This window comes from Pristis pectinata, chromosome 14 (genome assembly GCF_009764475.1).
Source record: "Pristis pectinata isolate sPriPec2 chromosome 14, sPriPec2.1.pri, whole genome shotgun sequence".
Taxonomy (NCBI): Eukaryota; Metazoa; Chordata; class Chondrichthyes; order Rhinopristiformes; family Pristidae; genus Pristis; species Pristis pectinata.
Genome location: NC_067418.1, coordinates 48617616 through 48642581, shown reverse-complemented (window position 1 = coordinate 48642581; position 24966 = coordinate 48617616). Strand labels below are relative to the sequence as shown.

The window sequence follows — 24966 nt, the reverse complement described above, 5'->3', positions numbered from 1 at the left end:
ATTTGAATGACATCTGGTCCCTGGGAACCCCAGTGGCGTAAGACAGCATGGCCAGAAAGTTCTAGAGATGGCAAACGAGCAAACATTATAGCAGAAGGAGTATCAGTTCGTTGACAAAAGATACAATCGTTGTTACACCACTCTTGGATACACTGATCTAGGATCAGGTATCCTCAAAGAGCTCAGAATTCCTTCAAAAACCCTGACCTTTAATTATGACCTTCTCCTGACTGTTCCTGTAAGGGAACCAGTAACCAGACTAGAGACACAGGAGACTACAGAGGCTGGAGTCTGGGGCAACACACAAAACACTGGAGGAACTCGGCGGGCCAGGCAGCATCCGTGGAGGGAACTGGACGGTCGACGTTTCGGGTCGAGACCGTTCACCTGGACTGAAAGATAGAGGGGAGATGGCCGGTATCGGGAGGTGGGCGGGAAGGGGTGGAGCAAGAGCTGGCAGGCGGTAGTTTCCTCGACTCCCTTGTCTGCTCATCCCCCCCCACCCACTGCTCCCCTTCCCCGGTAACTGAAAGAGGTGTAACACCTGTGCCTACACCTCCTCCCTCACCACCATCCAGGGCCCTTGGTACTGCTGTCCTTTGAGCAGAGGTCGGGCTTCCAGAATGTTTGGTCACAGGCGGCATTGGAAATTATGAAGGGCTCAAGTGTGTAGCTGTAGAGAGAAGCTGTTCCCAGTGGCTGAAGTCATCGAGTCAGAGTTGTACAGTACAGAAACAGGCCCTTCGGCCCACCACGTCCATACTGACCTTTTAGTCCATTTACCCTAATGCCTTTTGCCTGAATGAGGTCCATATCCTTCTATGTCTTGCCTATTCAAGTGCATGTCTCGAGGTCTCTGAAATGTAGTGACTGTATCTGACTCAACCACTTTCTCTGGTTCCAGATATCAGCCAGCTCTGTGTAAAAAAAACTTCCCCCTAAAATCCACTTTAAAACTCCTTCCTCTCACCTTGAACCTGTGACCTCTTGTTTTCGATACCACTACCATGGGGAAAAACATTCCGACTTTCTCTGCCTTTATCAGGAAACCTGCAGCCTCCTTCACTCCAGGGAAAACCAGCCCGGCCTATCCAATCTCTCCCCATAACTAAAGTCCTCCAATCCAGGTAATGTCCTGGTGAACCAGAACAGCACACAATACTCCGAGTGGTCTAATCAGTGTTTTGTAAAGTTACAACACAACTTTTATCTTCCATGTCCCCAACCTTTGCCATGCGCCTTCTTCACCACCCTACCTACCTGGGTTTACACTTTCAGAGAATATTGAACTTGAACCCCTAGGTCTCCCTGTTCATCAACATTCCTTAGATCCCTCCTATTTACCTGTACCCGTCCTACCCCTATTTGACTTCTCGAACTGCATCACCTCTCACTTGTCGAGATTAAGTTCAATCTGCTAACGCTCTGCCCAGGTTTCCATCCGATCTATACCTTGCTGTAGAACTAGACGACTGTCCTCACTATCCACAACGCCACAAATTTTCATGTCACACACAGACTTCCTACATTCACATCCAAGTCGTCAATATATGATCACCAACAAGGATCCCTGTGGTTTACCCCTGGTCACAGGCTTCCAATCGGAAAAGAAACCTTCCACCACCTCTAGCTCCGATCACCTGACCAAATTTGGATCCAATTAGCCAGCTCACCTTGGATCCCATGTCCCTTAACCTTTTGGACCTGCCTGCCATGCGAGGACTTTGCCCATATTAACTGGCTAAGGTCCACATAGACAACATCTACTTCCCTGCCTTCAATTTTCTGTTACCTTCTCAAAAAACTCAGTCAAATTAGTGAGGCAGGATTTCCTCTGCACAAAGCCACGCTGACTATTCCTGATCAGCCCCCGCCTTTCCAAATGTGCATAAATCCTATCCCTTGGGAATTTTCTCCAATAATTTCCCTGCCACAGATGCAAGGCTCACCAGCCTGTAGTTCCCTGCTGCCCTTCTTAAACAAAGGAACAACATTAGCTATCTTCCAGTTTTCTGGTACCTCACCCGTGGCTAATGAAATGTAAAAATCTCTGTCAAGGCCACAGCCACCTCCTCCCTCATTTCCCATAGCAACCTGAGATAGATCTCATCCGGCTCTGAAGATTTATCAACCCTTCTACATTCCATGACGATTAACACCTTCCCCTTCTTAACACTGACACGTTTCAGGCTATGAACATCCCTCTCCCTGAACTCAGCAGCTCCATGTCCTTCACCTTGGTGAATATGGATAAGTGTTCATTTAGCAACCTCACTTACATTCCCTTGCTCCACACATAGATAACCCTTTGGTCACTAAATGGACCCCCTCTTTCCCCGACTACCCTCTTGCTCTTGATATACTTATAGAACGGCAATATGCAAAAGACACTGTTGAGTAAGAAAAGAGGCAACATGAAGAAAAAAAGCATTTTTAAAAAGGCGCAAGGTGTTAGGGTGCAGAATACATTATACAATGTTGTGGATACAGGTTCAACAGTAGCCAATAGGAAATTAGAAAAATACAGAGAAAAATCTGTAAGGATATATAGTAAAACCACTGGCTCTTTGAAAGACCTGGTGCAGACATGTTGTGCAAGATAGCTCCTTCTCTGTTCCGCACCACGCGTCATTCTACAACAGGCAAGGTGACAGTGAGGGGCAGTGACCACTTACAAAGGTAGGTGCATCGGTAAGCAGTAGAGGCGACACAGAGTCTGCAAAAGGAGATAGACAGCACGCGAGTGGGCAAGAGGCAGGCAGACGGAGTGTAAAGCAGGAAAATGAAAGGTTATTCATTTTGGTCAGAAGGATAGAAAATGTTGAGAAAATAGTAAAAGACGGTGGTCTAAAGAGAGACGTCGAAGCCCGTTACACAGAGTTATTGGCAGCTGCAACAAACAATTAGGAACTTTTTGGACACCTTTGCCTTTATTGCAAGAGATGAAAAGGAGTTTGGCTACAATTGTGGAAGGCACTGGAAAGACAATATCTGGCATACTGTGTGCAGTTTTAGTCTCTATACCCAGGGACAACCCATACCCTATAATGTTGAGTAAGTTTGCACGGCCTTAGAGACAAAGTCATGCAAACTCACTGGATTTGTTACGGGATGTGGGTTTTCTTACGAGCATGGATAGAGCAAGATTGCCACATATACAGAGTTTAGGAAAATGAGCGGTGATCTCATCGAGGTTCTGAGAAGGAATGACGGTAGATAGGGAGGCTCTTTCCAACAGCAGAAGAGTTTAGAACTAAGGGCTGTAAACTCAAAATGCCTGGTCAGCTAATTAGACCGAAATAAAAGGAGGAAGATCTTCCTTTGGGGTTAGTGAATTTTCCATTCCTGAGAAATGAGGATACACGTTCATAGCATATATTGAACAGCGAGATTAGGAGACTTGAACGCCAGGGAAGGCAGTTCTGGAGCTGGTCGGCATGTTCCAGGTTTGCCCGTCTCTGCGACGCTAAACAGAGGATGCGGCGATTTTAAGAGCTGCTGTGGCTCCAGCACACTTTGCAAGTGCCTTTGAAGGTGGAGTGGTCACCTGTTTACCCCGAGGTTTCACCTTCCATAACAAATGCCTCTGATCTTCCCTTTCTTGAACTGAAGGCTTCACTTCAGTGTGGCTGACAGGGGCCTCAACTGTCAGCTTCACTTCTTGAATTTCTGTTCTCACCTCTTCCTCTCCCTCATCTGTGGCAGAGTTGCCATATGACTTGCTTTCGTGTTGAAGTGAATTACTCTCCACAATTTCCAGCTCAGTGCAGCCACCAAACTGTTCTCCTCCCCTTTTTAGCATTCAGGGGGGACCATTTCCTCCACAACACTCTGGTCTCCACCACCTTACCTTCCTTTAGAAGCACAGGAGATGAAGCACTGGTCAGCTCCACGTCATGGGACACAGCAAGGCCTGGAGCTCCCTTCGACCAATGCCTCACGAAAGGATGTGACCATGGGTATCACACAGTATGGGCAGGTTGTGCACGATCCAGCCTGATAACCAGTGTTTCACTCTGCACAGATGCTGCCAGAATCGTTGAATAGCACTAGAGATTACAATGTATGTCTATAGTATGAGTGATATGTACCTTGTTTAGCTTCACCATCTTTATGTATTCATCCGTTTTCTCCGTCTCCGCAATCAATTTTGTGTAGCGAGGACAATTCTTCATTGGGTATAGAAGGAGCTGAAATAATCCAGTCTTGTTCAGTTCCAGAGAAAGATACACACACACACACACCTCTGCATCAATGAAAGATACATATATACAAACATCTATATGCACACACACACAACACTGGCCCCAGTGCGAGTGAAAGGTACACACACACACACACACACAACACTCCAGCCCAGTGCTAGTGAAATATACACAATCTCACACACACACAAAACACTCTGGTCAGGGCCAACGAAAGATATATATGCAGAGACACATACGTGCAACACTCTGACCCCAGTGCTAGTGAAAAGTATATGCAGAGACACACGCGCACACACACACACACACACACAACACATTCTGGCTCCAGTTCTAGTGAAAGTTATATATACACAACACATACATACAACACTCTGGCCCAGTGCCAGTGAAAAGTATTTACGTGCATTCACTGACTGCCATCTGTCTCCATAGAAGATACATAAAAGCACAACTCTGCATACAGACACACAGCCTGGACTGGGGAATGTAACACAAGGGGCACTTTTCTGCTCCGATGCAACAATGGTACAAGGTGCGATACCCCTAATACCACACAGCCACCGTTAACATAAACGACATCGCTCCTTACAGAGTTCCAGTGTAACATGCAAAGCTCCTGTTGATGTCAGTGTAATGCCCATTAATCCATACACCTGCACCACCTTTCCTCCCCAGCGCTGCAGAGCTGCGAGTAAGAGGCAGTGCTCTGGCCTTCGCATGGACTCCCAGCATCACCATGTATCGTACACTGGAGTGGGTTGGACTGGTCCTCTCCCCTTCACGCTCCCCTCAGAAAGAGGACAATTTGAGTGGCGCTGCTCAGGCCCCTGCATCCCCACACTGTAATCAAAGCTGGACAGCTGCTCCTCACTGCCAGTCCTCTGACACTTGCCTTGTCCTGTTCCACAGGCATCGTATGCACAGGAATCGGTTGCCACCTCAGGCCAGGACGGAAGATCTGACGTCCTCGCGGAGGGTACAGACCGGTGAGGTTCGACTCAGCACTCATCAGAGTCCGGTCAAAATCTGTGCTCCGAACATAAATCTACAGCAAAGAGAAAGAAGGTGCAAATCACCAGGCATCGGACCGAGCAGAGCAGGTGATCTCAAAAGAATATCGATGATGCAAATTTGAAATAAAACTCAGGAAATGCTGGAGTGTAGGCAGCAGGTCAGGCTCGTGAACTGCAGCTAATCTGTCTGGAGGAGGAGTAAATAGAGGGACAGGAATGAAAGCAGAAGAAGAAACAAGGCTGCAACCACGAGGTACAAAATACCGCAGATGCTGAACAATCTGAAATAAAAGGACGTTGGAAATACCCTGGTCGAGACACCCCTGGTCTGTGGAGAGAGAAAAACGGGTTGATTAGTTTTCATCAGAACTTGTTAGTTCTGACAAACTGGAAAGGCTAATTATCTGAATTTGTTGAACTCATTGTCGAGTCCCAAGGGCTGTGATACACCCAGCTGGAGAATGAGATGCTGTTCCTCGAGCTTGCTATGGACTTCATGGGGGCAGTTACAAGAGAAGATTGGGAATGGGATGAAGAATTAAAGTGCCAGGCATCTAACAGCTCAAGATTTACCCAATCCAAGCTTGTGGAACAACACCTCAATCTCACATAACATCCTTTCCAGTTTGTGGCAGGATTGACCAGCTCTGATGACTGGTTGTTAATCTGCGACATTAACTCTATTTTTCTTTCTCTACAGATGCTGCCCGACCTGTTGGGCATTTCCAACATTCTTTTAATTCAGACTTCCAGCAAATGGAGTGTTCTCTGTCTGACAGGTCTCGTTTGGTCTCCACTCTTCCAAAGTCAATCATTTTGTTCTTTCCGCGCTTCCCTGCGACTTAAAACATCACTTGCTGCCGTTCCCTAGTTCAGAAGTAAAGGTCTTCAACCTGAAACGTTAACTCTTTTCTCTCTCTCCAGTGGCAGCCTGGACAGATATTTCCAGCATTTAGAAGAGAAGACATTTAAAAGAGAGTTAGCTTTAATTTGGCATCATGTGACACTTGACAATTTTGTTGCAATACCCCTCATTCCCAAATCTTGGCCGAGTACTCAGAACAGTAATGTTCTTGAGAGTGCCTCAAAGACTCATTCCGGAGAGGCAGTGTGGCTGAAGAGACACCTGTCTGAAGACAATTCCTTTTCTAGTTATTAGCTGGACTTTAAATAGTCAACTTACTCTGAAACCCGGCAATTGAAGGACTTGTTCTGGAAACAAGGTGGCACCATCTGACGTGACAGGACACATAGTAAAGTCACCTGGGGCTGCCATTCTTAGATCTTGTGATCTCATGAATGGGTTAGAAGAGATCCATTGACTTTTGTATGTAATGTTCGTGGTTCCGCCTCATTGCCAAAAGGACGTTATAGTGATCCAGCTTTGAGAACATCCTCAAAAGCAGCTTCCACGATTACTAACAGGTCAATGAGACCCCAGTTGTTTATACTTCAAAAGTGCCATTGACAAAGTAAAACATCACAAGGCACTTCCCAGAAGCTTTATAATGAACCGTCACTGAGTTTCTAGGCAGGCAGAGGTTTGGTGCAGTCCAATTTAATTGATCTACAAGTTATTGCATACTTTATGAAAGGCACAAATACAATTCGCCAGCACAAGGTGTAGCAGTTAGCGTAATGCTATTACAGCACCCGCGAACGGGTTCAATTCAGTGCACTGTCTGGAAGGCGTTTGTACGTTCTCCCCGTGCCTGCATGGGTTTCCTCCCACATTCCAAAGACATACAGGTTAGGAAGTTGTGGATGTGCTATGTTGGCGCCGGAAGCGTGGCGACACTTTTGCGGGCTGCCCCCAGAACACTCTGCGCAAAAAGATGCATTTCACTGTGTGTTTCGATGTACATGCCACTAATAAAGATATCTTATAAATCAAAATGTGTACATTGGATACAATTGACTGAAAGAGACCAAAGCTAAATCAGAATCTCAAATTGGCCAATGGAACCCACCCCTTCACATAGCAGCTCACCTCACGTCGGTCATAAGAGGAGCTGAGGAAGCCGCGGTAGCGATTTCACAGATACTGGCCCAGTGCGTAGTGCTGCCTCATCCCAACCTACACAACAGAAGCAGAAAGCCCAGTCGTTACCAAAGGAGAAAGAGCAGCAAAGGTAAACCCAGAACCAACACAACAGTGAGATTCCACATCTTGGCCGAGTACTCAGAACAATAGTGTTCTTGAGCGTGCCTCCAAGACTCAGCTGAAAGAAATGCACCTCCTGTCATTCCGGAGAGGCTGTGTGACTGAAGAGACACCTTTCAGTTTGAAACCTAAATCCAGTCCAACACATCAGCGTATCCATGACTGGATTTACTGTAATTGCCGAGCTCTCCACTCGTTCTCCCTTGGACTTTTGCACCAGTTACATCCACTCACACTCCAGAGCTAATTTTTTTCTTTAAAACACTTCACTAGCCCAAGAGCAATGATACACTAACACACTGGTGCACACGAATTTGGTGAAGGTCACATTGACATCAATCATCTAGAACAGGTTTTACTTTGACCCATACTTAACTGGAAGTTGATACCTTCACTCTTAAATACAATGACACAAAAGCTGTGGTTCATTAACAATATAGGTTCAGTTTAGTTTACTACTGAACCAAACAGTGTCAACAAATGGTTCCTTGTTTAAAGCACAAGCAATTGTGACTTTTGTGTTTATCAACATAACTGACTTGAAATTTTGCAAATGCATCTCTATCATTAAACACTGAATAGTTTACAATCAAAGTTAAATTGAAAACTGAGAGAGTTTGGTCTCCCTACCATTGGAAGGACAGATTTGCAACAAAAGACTCCAATTAGGGTTCACCTAATTTTTTTTTGGTGGTGGTGGGAGATTGTGGAGAGTGCTGGGGGGAGGTGGGGGAGCTGGGGTGGCAGGGGCAAGTGGTTGTTCGATGAGGAGATTAAAATGGACTCTGCCTAAATTTAGATGAATAGGGGTGATCTCACTGAAACATACAAAACTCTCAAAGGATTTGACAAGGTTCATGTGGGGATGATGTTTCCCCGTCTCAGGAGTCTAGAACCAGGTTTCACAGTCTCTGAATAAGAGGTCAGCCTTTCTGAAGAAATTTCTTTGCCCGGACAGTAAATTGACTTTTGTAATTCCCAACTCGAGAGGGCTATGGAGGTTGTTGGATTAGGGTCCAGATCATTGTTTTTATTGTGTTTTTCCCCTTGTAGTTTTAGCTTACTTTACACTTGTTTTGTGTTTGTATAGTCACCTGTCTGTCTGTAAACTTTTCATAGTATAATTGCTTCTATACTTCTGTAGATTTTTTGTCTGCAAAGCTGAAGTGTGATTCAGTCAGTACCCGTTAAACAGGTTTTGCTCTTTCAGGTCCTGTGCTTTTCTCTCTAAATCTTCCTGGATTCCTCAGACAAACAGATTTTGGCATTTTAATTTAACTTTGTTATCTGATAAAGGCTTAAGATTTTTTTGAGAAACAAATTACTCTCTTTTTTAAAAGAGAATACGTCGGAAGATCTTCCAGTCTTATATGGGACACTTTTAAGGCCTTCATTAGAGGACAGATTATTTCTTATATGGCAAGTGTTAGGAAAAAAGCTAACAGAGAGAGACTTGACTTAGCTAATTACTTGAAACTATTAGACCAAAAATATGCTCTGGATCCAGATTGAAATTAAAACTAAATACGATCTTCTTTTAACATACCCAATTGAAAGTCAACTTTTAAAAGATAAAAGTCAATTTTATATTCATGGAGATAAAACAGGTAAATTACTGGCTAACCAATTAAAAACCTCTATTGCTAGACAGCAAATTAAAGAAATTTGTAAAGCCAATGGTGAGAGGACAACTGATCATTTAGAAATAAATGATACTTTTAGAGAATTCTACTCTAAACTTTATAGTTCTGAATTTCCTAAAGATGATACTGTATTGAATAATTTTTTTGACCAATTAAACGTTCCTATATCTTTGCCGATAACTGAAAACAGCTTGATCAACTTATTGCTTACGAGGAAACCGCCGAGGTTGTACGGTCTTTGCACTCTGGAAAGGCTCCGGGTCCTGATGGATTTCCTGCAGAGGCCTTTTCCTCTTTGCTTATACCTCATTTACACTCTATTTTTTCGGATGGTTTCACATTGGGTAGGTTGCCACAATCTTTTTATGAAGCCTCTATTTCACTCATTCTTAAGAAAAAGAAGAACCCAATGGAATGTTCTTCACACAGACCAATTTCGTTACTCAATGTGGATGTTAAGATTTATCTAAAGTTCTGGCTCGCAGATTGGAAAACATTTTACCATCAATTATATCCGATGATCAGACTGGTTTTATTAAAAATCATTATTCTCATTTTAATATTCGTCATTTATTGAATATTATCTATTCTCCCTCTAAGGAAATATCAGTACGTGTGATATCTCTAGATGCTGAAAAGGCCTTTGATCGGGTTGAATAGAGTTACTTATTTAAAACTTTAGAGAAATTTAACTTTGGGCCCGATTTCATTCAACGCATTAAATTACTTTATTTATCCCCCTCGGCTCGAGTTCTTACTAACTTTCAAAATTCCAAGCCTTTTAAACTTCAACGTGGAACCAGACAGGGATGCCCTTTGAGCCCTTTGCTCTTTCATTTGGCTTTAGAACCCTTGGCCATTTCTTTTCGAGAATCTAGAGATATCGCTGGTATCTCTAGAAGAGGTATTACCCATGAGGTTTTGCTGTACGCTGATGATTTATTGCTTTTTATTTCTCATGTTGAGACCTCGTTACCTCCTCTGCTTTCTTTACTTACCTGTTTCAGTCACTTTTCAGGATACAAATTGAATTTATATAAGAGTGAACCTTTTCCTTTGAATAATCTGATATCACGATATTAACCTTCCTTTTAAAATTGTAAGAAATCATTTTACCTATTTATTCGTAACGATTACCAAAAAATATAAACATTTATTTAAAGAAAATTTCCTTAGCTTACTGTATTATGTGAAAAGGGTTTTATCAAGTTGGTCACCTCTCTCTATATCATTGATTGGCCGAGTTAATTCTATTAAAATGACTATTCTACCTAAATTTATATACTCATTTCAGGCTTTACCTGTTTTTATTCCTAAATCCTTTTTTTGATTTTCTTGATTCAACTAGATATCTTCTTACATATGGAAAAAACAAACATCCTAGATTAAATAAAGTTCCCTTTCAGAAGGTTGGGTTTTATTACTGGGCAGTCAATATACGAAATCTTATGTTTTGGCTACATTACATTAATCATGGGGATTGTCCAGTATGGGTTTCTTTGGAAGCTAACTCTGTTAAAAAAATTCTCGATTTTTTCTTTGCTTGGCTCATCACTTCCTTTATCATTAAACAAACTAACTGATAATCTAGTAGTTAAACATGCTTTGAGGATTTGGTTACAATTTAGAAAACATTCTGGTTTCTTGAGATTTTCTCTGTCTCGTCCCATTTTTTCTAATTGTTTTTTTAAACCTTCTATGACTGACATAGTTTTTAAAGAGTGGGACAAATCGGGTATTACGTGTTTTCAGGATCTGTTTGTTGCAGGAATTTTTTCTTCGTTTGAACAATTGTCAACCAGATATAGTTTCCCTAAAACTCATTTCTTTCGATATTTACAAATTAGAGACTTTCTTTGATCTCAATTACACTCTTTTCCTATGAGTCCTGATAAGAACTTACAAGATGTAATTTTTAATATGCTTTTTTATGATGGCTCAATATCTAATATTTATGACAGGTTGTTAGGAATGAGTAAGGCTCTTTTAGATAAAATTAAAAACGCTTGGGAACAAGACTTGCAGATTTCAATCTCTGAGGACACTTGGAATAAAAGTTTTAAATTGGTCAATACTTCATTATGCGCCTGTCACTCTATCCTTCAATTTAAAGTGGTCCATAGAGCTCACTTGTCTAAAGACAAGTTATCCCGTTTTTATTTGGATGTATCCCCTTATTGTGATAAATGCTTCTTTAATTCATATGTTTTGGACATGTCTGAGCCTTAAAAAATATCAGACAGAGGTGTTTCAAACTTTTTCTGTGCTCTTTAAAATAAATTATAACTTAATCCCCTGACTGCATTATTTGGGATTGTCGGAGAAAAAGATATAAATTGAGGCTTCTGACCTACACATTCTGGCTTTTATTTCTCTCACAGCCAGGAGGGCTGTGTCGCTTAAATGGATTGGAAGGAAGTCACTCCGCCTACTCACGCCCAATGGTTACGGGACGTTATGTCATACCTAAATCTACAGAAGATCCGTTGTTCAATTTCTGAATCTAACTTACATTTTCAAACGCTGTGGGGGGCCTTTTTTTGAATTATTTTCAAAACCTTTGATTTGGCGGCTAAAATACAGATATTGGCTGATATCACCATGTGTCAAGGGTTTTTCCTTGTCCTTTCCTTTATTAAAAATCTTCAGTCTTGGTAGTGGGTTTAGATTTTTTTTTAACAGTAAAATTATTCCAATTTGTTCGTTATTAATGAATTATCATGTGATTATTAATATAAAGTATTGAGATCTCAAGGATGATTTAACACAATGTGTTTAGTAGTACTTTTACCTTTTTGATTCATGTACTCTGTATTTTCTTTGCAGAATTAATAAAAATATTGTAAGAGAAATATTGTAAAAACTGGCCAGACGTTTGCGGTATAAAAGGAGAGCATGTGCTCAGTTCCTTTGTTACTGTTACGTTGCGTCTTTACTCGCCTTCCTTGTTGGCACAGGCTGGCCCTGTCTGACCTGGACTATGATGAACATCTAATAAAACAGCTGTAACTATAATATTTGCGCCTCCAAAGAACCTTCTGGTCAACATCATCTCCAGATGTAACAAGGCTCAATGGTTGGACAGTTCAATTATTAGGAATGTGGGATATTAGTGCTGAGGGAAAAGAACACCCTGATGACATTGAACGACAGAATGGGTGCGAGTGGCCAAATGGCCTCTTCGGTTATGCGAAGCGTCGAAACGGGAGGAGAGCAGGAACAGAGGTCACTGACCTGGGTTAGCTGCCCAAAACCTTGGGGCCAATCCTTCTCCGTAATTGGATCTTTTGGGTATCCTCTGGCAGGAGATCGATCACCATGACGATAAACCTGTGGAAAGAGTCAGAGTTACAAAAGGCTGAATTTTATTATTTGTCACTCTATAAAGGAAGAGAAAAAGAAAGTAAAAGGGTTCGGGGGGTGGTGGAGAGAGGAGAGAAAGAAAGAAAAATGGTTTTAACTGCTCCACCAGTGATACCCCTGTCCTCTGTCCCCTGGTGCCAGACTCTCTCTCTCAGCTTCCTTCCCACACCACCCCCACTCCTGCCCACCATGATCTCATTATGCTGTTGAGCGTATGGTTCTGTACAATCACATTCTTGTGAAGCACCTTCTCATTCCTACATTAGAGGCACCAAGACAAACTGTCAAAATCGAGCTTATTGTCATATGCTCAAGTACAGGAGCAATGATAAACTTACTTGCAGCAGCATCACAGGCACATAGTATCAGATAAGCAGCATTCACAAGAAAAACAAATTGAACATATATACAATCTTTACAAGAAAGAACTCAATTAGGACAAAAGAAAAAGTCCATTTTAGTGCAAAGTGGTCATAGTGTTGCTAAACTGTAGTGATTAGAGTTGTGCTGGTTGGTTCAAGAACCGAATGGTTGAAGGGAAGTAGCTGTTCTTGAACCTGGTGGTGTGGGAATTCAGGCTTCTGTACCTCCTGCCTGATGGTAGCTGCAAGAAGATGGCATGGGCTGGATGGTGGAGATCTTTGATGATAGATGTTGCCTTCTTGAGGTAGCATCTTCTGTGGATACAACCGATGGTGGGGAGGGATGTGCCCATGATGTATTCGGCTGAGTCCACTACACTCTGCAGCTTCTTGCATTCCTACGCATTTGACTTGCTGTACCAGACCATGGTGCAACCAGTCAGGACACTTCCGACAGTACATCTGTAGAAGTTTGTTGCTGTGTTTGGTGATAAGCTGAACCTCCTAAGAAAGACACTGGAGCGCCTTCCTTGTGTCTATGTGTTGGGCCCAGGAATTTAAAGCTGCTGACTCTCTCCACCACTGATCCCACAATGTAGACTGGCGCGTGTTCACCCTCTTTCCCTTCCTGAAGTCAACAATCAGCTCTTTAGTTTTACTGACGTTCAGTGAGAGGTTGTTGTTGTGGCACCATCAACCAGGTGTCCCAGCTTGCTCCGGTGAGCTGACTCATCGCCACTTGTGATTCGTCCAAACACTGGTGTCGTCGGCGAATTTGCACATTGGAGCTGTGCTTAGCCACACAGTCGTGTGTATAGAGAATAGAGCAGGGGGCTAAGCATGCAGCCTTGAGGTGCGTCTGTGTTGATGGTCAGCTAGAAGGAGATGTTGCTACCGATCCTCACTGACTGAGGTCTGCTGATGAGGAATTCGAGGATCCATTTGCAGAGGGAGGTACAGGGGCCCAAGTCTTGTGGGAGAGGGGAATAAAAGAGACATTTTACAACAAACCCTATCTCCATATAGAGATGGGTGAGTAAAAGCTTCGTCAAAGAGGATACTTATCTCACTTTAATGCCCTTGTGAAAACAGTGTATGGTCACAGCACAGCAGCAAAAGCAGAAGTTTCGATGTGAAGCAAGAATCACACGTTAGATGCAAAAGGATGTGGGGAACACTGCTACTAATGTAATAAACATCATGGACAGGGCAGTTTAAAGCAGCGAGATGCTCAGGGCCACGAGTGACAACAAGAAACCAATACCAAAATGTCCGGCCAGATCTGCCACGCGAGTCTCCCTGCTCCTGTGTTTCACACTCCTACTTTTGTCTATGTTCTCACTCTGACTGCTCCCATTCGCTCACTGACCAGATAACTTGGTTCACAGCTGATCCCCACGGTCACCCTAGTTTTACCCTATCAGAAGCACCACCACCTCCCTCCCTGCAGCTCCACAGGCTAGTATCTTCTTTCCAGCACCGACAAGTGGTCTTCGACCTGAAACATTAACTCTGTTTCTCTTCCCACAGACGCTGCCTGACCTGCTGAGTGTTTCCAGCATTATCTGTTTCTCTATTAGATTCTTAGCATCTGCAGTTTGTTTCGATTGACAAGACTCAATGTGAGGTTGAGGAACAGCACGTCATCTCCTGTCTGGGCACATTACAGCTGTCCAGACTCAATACTGAATTCTACAACTTCAGGCAAGGTGTTTTTCTGTTTGCATCAGAACTGGCCGCTTCTGCTACACGTCTTCCACCTGTAATAGTCACTCAGATTATCCCTTTCCACTGGCACATCCCGACCTTTTGGGCATTTCCTACAGCTCCCCATTTTGCAGCTGTTATGTTTCTTTGTGCTGTCTCTCTCCAATTTTAACAGCTTTTATGCTTCTTTGTTCGTGCTCTCTCTCTCTGCCCTCACTAACATAGGAACCAGATAACTTTATCAACAGCTTATCCCAATAGTATCCGTGACCTCACTCCATCACACATTGTCCTATCCACCGCCCCCCACCCCTCCTCTCAAACTCATTTTCTCACTTTCCTCGATCAGAGTCAAAATGTTAGCTCTTTCTTCCCATAGATGCTGCCTGACCTGCTGAGTCTTTCCATCGATCCCTGTTTTTGTTTCAGATTTCTTACACCTGTGGGAGGGATGTGCCCGTGATGCCTTGGGCTGAGTCCACTACTCTCTGCAGCTTCATATTTTCTTAGGCATTCGAGTTGAGATAGAGGGATATGTGGGAGGAAAGGGTTAGATAGTGTGAGGGTGGTTTGATGGACGGCACAACATGGTGGGCCGAAGGGCCTGTTTTGTACTGTATGGTTCTATGGTTGCTGTACCAGACCATGATGCAACCAGTCAGGACACTTCCAACAGTACATATGTAGAAGTTTGTTGCAGTGTTTGGTGACAAGCCAGGGCTCCTTAACCACCTAAGAAAGTAATGACGCAGGAGCGCCTTCCTTGTGTCTATGTGTTGGGCCCAGGAATTTAAAGCTGCTGACTCTCTCCACCGCCGATCCCACAATGTAGACTGGTGCGTGTCCACCCTCTTCCCCTTCCTGAAGTGAACAATCAGCTCTTTAGTTTTACTGACGTTCAGCGAGAGGTTGTTGTCGCGGCACCACTCAACCAGGTGTCCCATCTCGCTCCTGAGAGCTGACTCGTCCCCACCTGTGATTCGCCCAAACACTGGTGTCGTCGGCAAATTTGTACATGGCATTGGAGCTGTGCTTAGCCACACAGTCATGTGTGTATAGAGAGTAGAGCAGGGGGCTAAACACACAGCCTTGAGGTGCGTCTGTGTTGATGGTCAGCTAGGAGGAGATGTTGCTACTGATCCTCACTGATTGAGGTCTTCAATGAGGAATTCGAGCATCCATTTGCAGAGGGAGGTAAAGGGGCCCAGGTCTTGTGGGAGAGGGGAATAAAAGAGACATTTTACACCAAACCCCATCTCCATATTAGAGATGGGCGAGTAAAAGCTTGGTCAAAGAGGGCAAGGTTTGGGGATTGTTGAGAAAGAGGCAAAATGAATTGGAGACTATTTCACAATCTGGGGGCTTGGCCAATGCTGGAGGTACATTTGAAAAAAATACGAGGACCTAAGGATAGGAAGGTACAATAGCACAATCAAGACAGGACAGAGGTCAAATGATTGTTCAGTTAATTCAAAAGGTCTGGACTATTGAGCTGGAAATGATAAGTTCAAATCCTGCCTCGCAGCTTGGGAATTGCAGTGTTGACTCCAACAATAACAGAATGCCAATACTTTCTAAATAGAGCAAAGGAACAATCTTTGCCTTTGTTGGAGCTAGAAGAATGGTGTCCCAGATAGCAGGCCACAAATCAAAATCAAACTGGGGCTTTCGGTGAATCCAGCTTTCTGCTTGGGAGAGGTTGGACCTTCAATGCATGGCCCTCCCCCTATCTGTATTTCACTCTCACACACCAGCTTTCACTTAAGTGCTCTTAACTGCCCAGCTGCAGGTTCCTGAGGCAAAGCTGTCACCTGAAGTCCCGGATATCAGTAGGTTGGGTAGGTCCTGCTTTCTCTCCAGTGTTTCTAAGGTCTCTGAGATGGTGGGAATCAGCAGGAACTGGGGGTTCCAGCAGCAGGGATTGGGGCTCCAGCTGTGGCAATCAAGTGGGATCCAATGTCTGAGGCACTGTAATAGGCCATATGTGCGGCAAAAAACAGAATAGTCTTAAGACTTCTACCCCTCAAAAATAACTCCACTGTATTTTTTTTAAAAATGCCCTAAGCTTGGATGCAACTGGAAGATGACCGCACTGAATCCATTCATTTGCAATCATTTCAATGGCAATTAATGGAAGGGCTGTATCCCATAAATGAAAGTGGTGGAGCTGGCTATCACTGTCCGAATGATAAACATTTCCTTGCGGTTTTAGGATCAGAACATTTCACCTGAAATCCCTCCAATGTCTCAGTCAATGTTCTTAAGAGAAGGTTTGGGACTATACACAATTAAGTGTGACAAGTGCATGACAGATTTGATCACGTGTATTGTGGTGCACATACATCCACTCTTTGAACAACCCTGGATTTACCAGTGCTATTGGAGCTCTGTGCTTCTCTGCACATTACTGCATTACCATTCCGCAAAGGTACATACACTAGGAAAGATTGGTACTCCAGAATCTTTCATTCTTTAATGTTGAAGACATTAAGCGGCTGTATACTTTCAGTGGCAAATTAAGTCATTTCAACGTTTACACCTGAAGCATGAGACTAAAGTTTAAGCTGGAGCACAGGAGGATGAAAGGCTAACGTTTGGGATTGATCAATGAGATGAGTGCAAAACGGTACAACAGACCCTATGCGATTGCACTGGGAGCCCTTAAGTCTGCGAGTTTGTGCAGGGATGGAGATGTTTTCTAGGCCAGCAATATTGTTGAAGTGTACAGTGAGGGTGAAATGGTGCCCACTTGAAAATGAAGCCACACAAGAATGCACAAAAGCAATTTTGTTAACAGTGATCAGCTCAGCTATATGCGGCACATTGATAGACCTTTCATTTTGCATGATGCTAGAGGATTCCTTTCATGACAGAGATTGCAGAATTACTTTAAACTGGCACCAAAGCTACACATTCAGGACCAGAATCCGAAGGTTAGGTAAGATTAGCAATTACATTAGCAGTTAAAGAATTTGCCGTATCATTGGAATTTTAGTGCCTTCCTAATCAGGGCACTGCAGAACAAGTTGGTGCCCAGGTTAACTGACTTTCAAAATTCAACTTGTGAAAAAAACAAGCATTGAATCATGCCTACAAAACAGCCACATCACCATTTTTAGAAACAAGCAGCACCAAAAAACTTCAAGCCCTGTGCATGGCGACATTTGCGGGCAGCCCCCAGAAGACTCTACGCAAAAGATGCATTTCACTGTGTGTTTCGATGTACATGTGACTAAAAAAGATATCTCACTTTAATGCACTTGTTAAAACAGTGTATGGTCACAGCACAGCAACAAAGGCAGAAGTTTTGATGTGAAGCAAGAATCACACGTCAGATGCAAAAGGATGTGGGAAACACTGCTACCAATGTAATACCCATCACGGACAGGGCAGTTTACAGCAGTGAGATGCTCAGGGCCACAAGTGACAACAAGAAACCAATATCAAAATGTCCGGCCTGATCTGCCACGCGAGTCTCCCTGCTCCCGCGTTTCATACTCCTACTTTTGTCTATGTTCTCACTGACTGGTCCCATTCGCTCACTGACCAGATAACTTGGTTCACAGCTGATCCCCACGGTCACCCTGGTTTTACCCTATCAGAAGCACCACCACCTCCCTCCCTGCAGCTCCACAGGCTAGTATCTTTTTTCCAGCACCGACAAGTGGTCTTCGACCTGAAACATTAACTCTGTTTCTCTTCCCACAGACGCTGCCTGACCTGCTGAGTGTTTCCAGCATTATCTGTTTCTCTATTAGATTCTTAGCATCTGCAGTTTCTTTTGATTGACAAGACTCAATGTGAGGTTGAGGAACAGCACGTCATCTCCTGTCTGGGCACATTACAGCTGTCCAGACTCAATACTGAATTCTACAACTTCAGGCAAGGTGTTTTTCTGTTTGCATCAGAACTGGCCGCTTCTGCTACACGTCTTCCACCTGTAATAGTCACTCAGATTATCCCTTTCCACTGGCACATCCCGACCTTTTGGGCATTTCCTACAGCTCCCCATTTTGCAGCTTTTATGCTTCTTTGTTCGTGCTCTCTCTCTCTGCCCTCACTAACATAGGAACCAGATAACTTTATCAACAGCTTATCCCAATAGTAACCGTGACCTCACTCCATCACACATTGTCCTATCCACCACCCCCCATCCCTCCTCCCAAACTCATTTTCTCACTTTCCTAGATCTGACCCAAAATGTTAGCTCTATCTTTCCATAGATGCTGCCTGACCTTCTGAGTGCTTCCATCCATCCCTGTTTTTGTTTCAGATTTCCTACATCTGCACATTTTTTTAAATTTAAGATACCTCTTATTCTTCAAATGTACATCGAAACACACAGTGAAATGTATCTTTTGCGTAGAGTGTTGTGGGGGGCAGCCCACAAGTGTCGCCACGCTGCCAGCACCAACGTAGCGTGCCCACAACTTCCTAACCCGTACATCTTTGGAATGTGCGAGGAAACAGGAGCACCCAGAGGAAACCCACGCAGACACATGAGGAGAACATACAAACTCCTCACTGGCAGCGGCCGGAATTAAACCCGGGTCTCTGGCACCGTAATAGCGTCGCGATAACCACCACACTACTGTTCCTGCCCTAAATACCAACTCAGGTGGGACTCAAACCCACAACCTTTGAATTATTTGGGCACACGTGATTAGAAGTCCAACATGCTGTCCATTACACTACAGAGCCCACAGTTATTAGAAAAAAAATATGCTCATGGATCTCCCACCCCCCAACCCCCAAATACAAGTATTCATATACCTGACTGGCTTCCCTTGTTCTACTGTCCTGTCACGTCCTAATTCATACTCTGTCTTGTTCAGCCAATAGCCCAGTGCCTGCTGACCTACACTTACTGCCAGTTAAGTGGCACCTCAGACTTTCAGCTTTATTTTCAAATATGGTCTCATCCACTTCCTATCCAGCCCTTTAAGTCCCCCAAGATATCAGAGCTTCCGCAGTTCCGAGGCTGGGTATCAGTTTATCATCTGAGACGTTTGACTTGAAGTCAAGGGAATGAGAGTTTAAACATGGATGCTCTTTCAAAGAGTCAGCACAGGCAGAAAGGGCCAATTGCCATCACCTCCCTGTCTTTATGTTTACATGGGCCGTCCGCGCTTCTTATAATTAGAAGCAGTCACTACGAGGTATCACTTTCTCTTCAGCCAGAACGTCCTCCCACCTCCCCCAGGGAGCCCAGGGTTCGCATTGGAGTGGGACATCAGGGACATCAACCAGAACCCAGAGTCAGGATCATCTTCAGGGAATCAGCCTCCATAACTTACTTTGGGTATGAGGCTCCTGGCCTGAAGAGGGTTTTTAATTTAATTTAATTTTAATTTTATTTACGGCATGGTAACAGGCCCTTCTGGCCCAACGAGTCCGCACCGCCCATTTTAAACCCAATTAACCTACCCAAGCGTCTTTGCAATGTGGGAGGAAACCGGAGCACCTGGAGGAAACCCATGCAGACACGGGGAGAGTGTACAAACTCCTTACAGACAGCAGTGGGAATCGAACCCCGATCGCTGGTGCTGTAATAGCGTCGCGCTAACTGCTACGCTACCGTGCCGTGAAACAGAGGGGAAAGAATTAAGTCAACTCAGGAAGCAGGAAGAAAAGTTTAAATAAAAAAAACTGCTAGAGGAACTCGGTGAGTCAGGCAGCATCTGTGGAGGCAGTGGGACAGTTCACGTTTGGCGTCAAGACATCTGCATCAGAACTGAGAGTGTAGAGGGGAGATGGCCAGGATGAAGAGGAGAGGGGGAGGGGAGAGGAGGGGAGGGGAGGGGAGGGGGTGAGGCGAGGCGAGGGCTGGCAGATTGAACCAAGCGGGGAAGGGGTTGATGGACATGGAGCCAGGTGGGGTACGGGGCAGGGTGAAGGTGGGAGGCGGTGGCTGGTAAAGAGAGAGAAAGAGAAAGGAGGGGGTCAGATGGAGTCAGCTGGGGGGTGGGGCCGGGGGGAGGAGGGTGGAGACAGGGTGGAAAGTGGTAAGTGGAGACCCGTGAGGTTGCAGCTGCAGGAATCTGATAAGTAAGGAAGGCAATGTGGAACCACATAAGGGAGGGATGACGGGCGGATGGAACCATCTGGGGTAGGGGAGAGGAGACCCAGCAGACAGTAACAAAACTGGATGACAGGGGGGCTGGGGAGAACCGGTGTGGATCAGAAGGAGAAAGACTACGGGGGGCTTGTGGTTTCCAGCACAACAGAGTAAAATCCACAGCTCGGAGTTGTGTTTACTCTTACTCCTTTAATGTAGCGAAAATGTCACTGCTTCTCACAGGAACTTCAAATGAAAGGAGCAAAGAGGCAAAGACCTGGAGAATTGACACGACGACACAGTTTGCTTATCGGTGGGTTCAGTGGCTGTGGCAAATTGCCCACAGCGCGAGTGGGTGAAACTGCGGACAGTTGATGGTGATGTGGGGAAGAATGGATAAATGTGGAATGAGTATAATTGGTTGGTGGGGACTCTGTGAACCGAAGGGCCTGTTACCATGCTATATAACTCTATAATTAGACACACAATTCCATTCTCTCGTGCTTTGGCTGTTGAAGACACGGCTACCAATGCTGGACCAATTAAATTTAAGGAACACTGATTTCTTGGATATTTCAAGTGCGGGGGAAAGACTAGAGATACTGAGGAGAGGGACCCATTTGAAAACAAGGAGGTGAATTCCAAACTCTGGCAGCCAATGGAGGTCAGATGAACAGAGGTAAAGCAGGAGGTGAGGGAGAAGTGGACCAGTGCAGGTCAGCACCCCAGCAGTAGATTTCTTGGTGACTTTAAGTTTACAGAGAGTAGAACAAGGGAGGTTGGCCAGGAGTTCATCAGATGAGCAAAGGCAGGGCAGAACAAGGCAACGTTGTTGAAGTGGAAATGTGGTCTTCGTGACGGGAGCAGATCTGTATATTTATTAGTCACACGTACATCGAAACACACAGTGAAATGCGCCTTTTTGCATTACTGAGAATGTGCTGGGGGGCAGCCCGCAAGTGTCGCCACGCTTCCGGCACCAACATAGCACACCCATAGGTCCTACACTGTACATCTTTGGCACATGGGAGGAAACCAGAGCACCTGGAGGAAACCCATGCAGACACAGGGAGAACGTACAAAGTCCTTACAGACAGCGGCGGAATTGAACCTGGATCACTGGCGCTGTAATAACGTCACACTAACTGCTACACTACCGTGCCAAATCTCTTTGGGGTTAAATGTAACACCCAGGATACTAACACCCTGCTTCAGTTTCCTATTACAAAGGAGTGAGACAGAACTTCAGAGCTTATGGCAGGCACCAAAGCCAATGACAACACATGAATACCTAGCAGGAGCATCACACAAAGGAGCTGGAGGAACTCAGCAAATCAGGCAGCATCTATGGAGGGAAATGAACAGTCTACCTTTCGGGTCAAGTCCCTTCATCAGGACTGGAAAGAAAAGGGGGAGGTAGTCAGTATAAAAAAGGTGGGGGGGTGGGTGGGGTGGGGATTGGGCGAGCAAGGGTGGGCGGGTGATCAGTGGATCCTTAGCAGGAGCAAGTTTCTGCTTAGCCAGTCCAGGACATCAGAGAAGCAATCTGACAATTTCCAGAAAGAACTGCCGGTCAGATGTCAGTGCACTTTTTTGTGCCGATAGTATTGTCAAAGGCAAGTAAGAAATAGTAGACATCCTCTGACACAAAATTTATGGGGGGAGCGGGGGTGGAAATGCCCACAAAAACTGCAGGTAGTTCAAAAAGGATGATTAGTGGTAACCTTTGTCACACTCACACAGGATTACATCAGTGCATTTGCATCAGGGCCTCTTTGGTATTGTGGCAGGAGTAAGAAATGGATTCAAAGGAGTTCAAGCAAAGATAGGGACAGATATGAAAGCAAAACAATACATTTGAAGAAAAATCCTTGATTTCCCCAGCTTTGCAAACTAGTACCCTGTTCCCAGTCAACTTTTTTTTTTGAGGAGTAGGGTAACTATTGATAAATTTGAACGAGATGTTTGGTGGACTATCCGAGAAGACAGAACTTGTTCTGGCCGTTTATCTGCTTCCACTAACCGTATGATTGCCATTGTTACATTAATGGCCAAACGATCCATCTTGCTTAAAATGGAAGGATCCAATACCCCCTACTACTTTTCAATGGTTCTCTCAAACTATATCATGTTTAAACTTGGAAAAAATTAGGAGTGGTACTGTCGAATCTTCGCTTAAATTTGAAGATATTTGGAGTCCATTTAGTCAATATTTTCACATGATGTAGATCCCCTTTCAATAACTTTTCAATTTAGAGGAACAGAGTTGACCACATAATATTGCTCTGTTTCTACTGAGAAATTTCAGTCCAGTCTTTTTTTTTGAAATTTGTTTAGTTTGGTTTGATATATTATTTATAATTTTTCTTATTGATTTGGGGATTTTTTTCTTTTCTTTTATATATATAATCTTTTTCTTTTCTTTCTTTTATATAATATTCATTTACTAAGAGATCATTGGATCTACAGATTTTTTATATTTTATTGTTCTTTATGATTATCTATGCCATGATTGTTCTCCTGATCTCTTTGTATTACATGTACAAACATTGATGTTATATATTAATCTGTATTAACTTGAAAACTATTAAAAAGATTGAAAAAGAAAAAAAAACTTGGAAAGGCATAACCTTCAACAGCTGGAAAGTGGGAGTAGGCTTGATAATAGTCTTCAGTCAGCACGATGTACCAAACGGCCTCTTTCTGAGGTACAGATTCAGCAGATGGGCTAACATGGGGACTGGAAGAAAAGCTGGGTGGTCTGCAATTAGTGGGAAAAGGATCAAGGGAGCAAGAAGTTACACCTCAAAGGAAATAAACTCCCGAGGATGAAGAGGAGAAAGGAAAGGAAATGGAGAACAAAGAGCTTTCAGGGGTAAGGCGGCCTTGAGGGCTTCACCCGGTGGACTTGGGAGCAGGAAGAATGCGACAGGGGTAGTTGGTCTGGTGGAACAGAAAAACAGAGAATTTATGACACAGGAGAGCATTCAACCCATTCTCCCTGCACTGGTCAAGAAAGACTTACCAAGCCTAATCCCCACTACACCCTGTATCCACTTACAGTAAAACTCCAATAATCTGGCTTGCTCAGGACATTGGTGGTGCCAGACTGGCAGATTTTCTGGATTACTGGATGTTACTATCAATACCTCAACACACTTCTAATTCACTTTTTTTAAAAAATGTTTCACAGCATTATAATAACTTCTCCAGAGAACCAGGTAAGGTAAAAAGGGAGTGCAGTGGCCCCGAAGACAAGATAAGATATCTTTATTAGTCATATGTACATCGAAATGCATCTTTTTGCATAGTGTTCTGGGGGGAGCCCGCAAGCGTCGCCACACTTCTGCCGCCAACATAGCATGTCCACCACTTCCTAACCCGCACGTCTTTGGAATGAGGGAGGAAACCGGAGCACCCGGAGGAAACCCACACAGACATGGGGACAATGTAGAAACTCCTTACAGACAGTGGCCAGATTTGAACCCGGGTCACTGGCGCTGTGAAGCGTTACGCTAACCGCTACACTATGAGTTTCAGGAGATCCCAGAAAACATCACCTCTGAGCCGGATGCCAAACCATTGGGATTTCTGATTGGTCAGATAGTAGATTATTGGAGCTTTACTGCAGTATTTAAATGCAGAAAGGGTTTCTACCTCTCAGGCAGCACCAGTACTCGTCCCCTTTAAACCTACCACCAAATATTTCAACATCTATGCCCAGAGGCTCTCGACCCTTCTGCTATGAGATATAAACAGGAATTACTCATCTACATGCCTCAAAATTTAGACACCTCCATTAAGTCTCCGCTCAGCTGCCTCTGTTCCAAAACAAAGGCAGCACAGTGACACAGGTAGTAGAGCCACTGTCTCACAGCGTCAGAGACACGGGTTCGATCTTGACCTCCAGCGCTGTCTGTGTGGAGTTTGCATGTTTTCCCTGTGACTGCAATGGGCTTCCCCCGGGTGCTCCAGTTCCCTCCCACATCCCAAACACGTGCAGGTTCTCAGGTTAATCGGCCGCTGTAAGTTGACCTCAGTGCGTAGGCGAGTGATAGATTCAGGGGTTGTTGATGGAATGTGGGGAGAATGAAATGGAATTAGTGTAAATCAGCGGTCGATGGTTAGCATCAACTTGGTGGGCCAAAAGGCCTGGTTTTTCTTTCACTGCAAGACTCTGACTCTAAAATACTGGTAATACTCAGCAGGTCAGGCAGCACCTTTAGGGAGAAACAGCGGTAACATTTCATGGCATAAGGTCATCGCCCTGAAACATTTCTCTCTCCAGAGAAGCTGGCTGCACAGTTGAGAGTTTTCAGCAAATGTTTGATATCATCTTAACCTTTGTGGCAAAAGCCAACAAGGCTCTTGTACTTTTTAGGGATTGAAGAGCTACGGAATCATATATATATACCAGGCATTAATTTAAACAAGAACCAGTCTTCAGT

General features: G+C 44.2%; 2 protein-coding genes across 10 annotated transcripts in view; one reads left to right on the top strand and one right to left on the bottom strand.

The window, feature by feature from the left end:
- The window catches only part of LOC127577687 (lysosomal acid phosphatase-like), a 281423-nt gene that overhangs the window by 6628 nt on the left and 249829 nt on the right, over positions 1-24966 (bottom strand). The gene's annotated exons all lie outside the window — the stretch shown is intronic.
- LOC127577686 (lysosomal acid phosphatase-like) overlaps positions 1-24966 on the top strand; it is a 265300-nt gene that overhangs the window by 79418 nt on the left and 160916 nt on the right. The gene's annotated exons all lie outside the window — the stretch shown is intronic.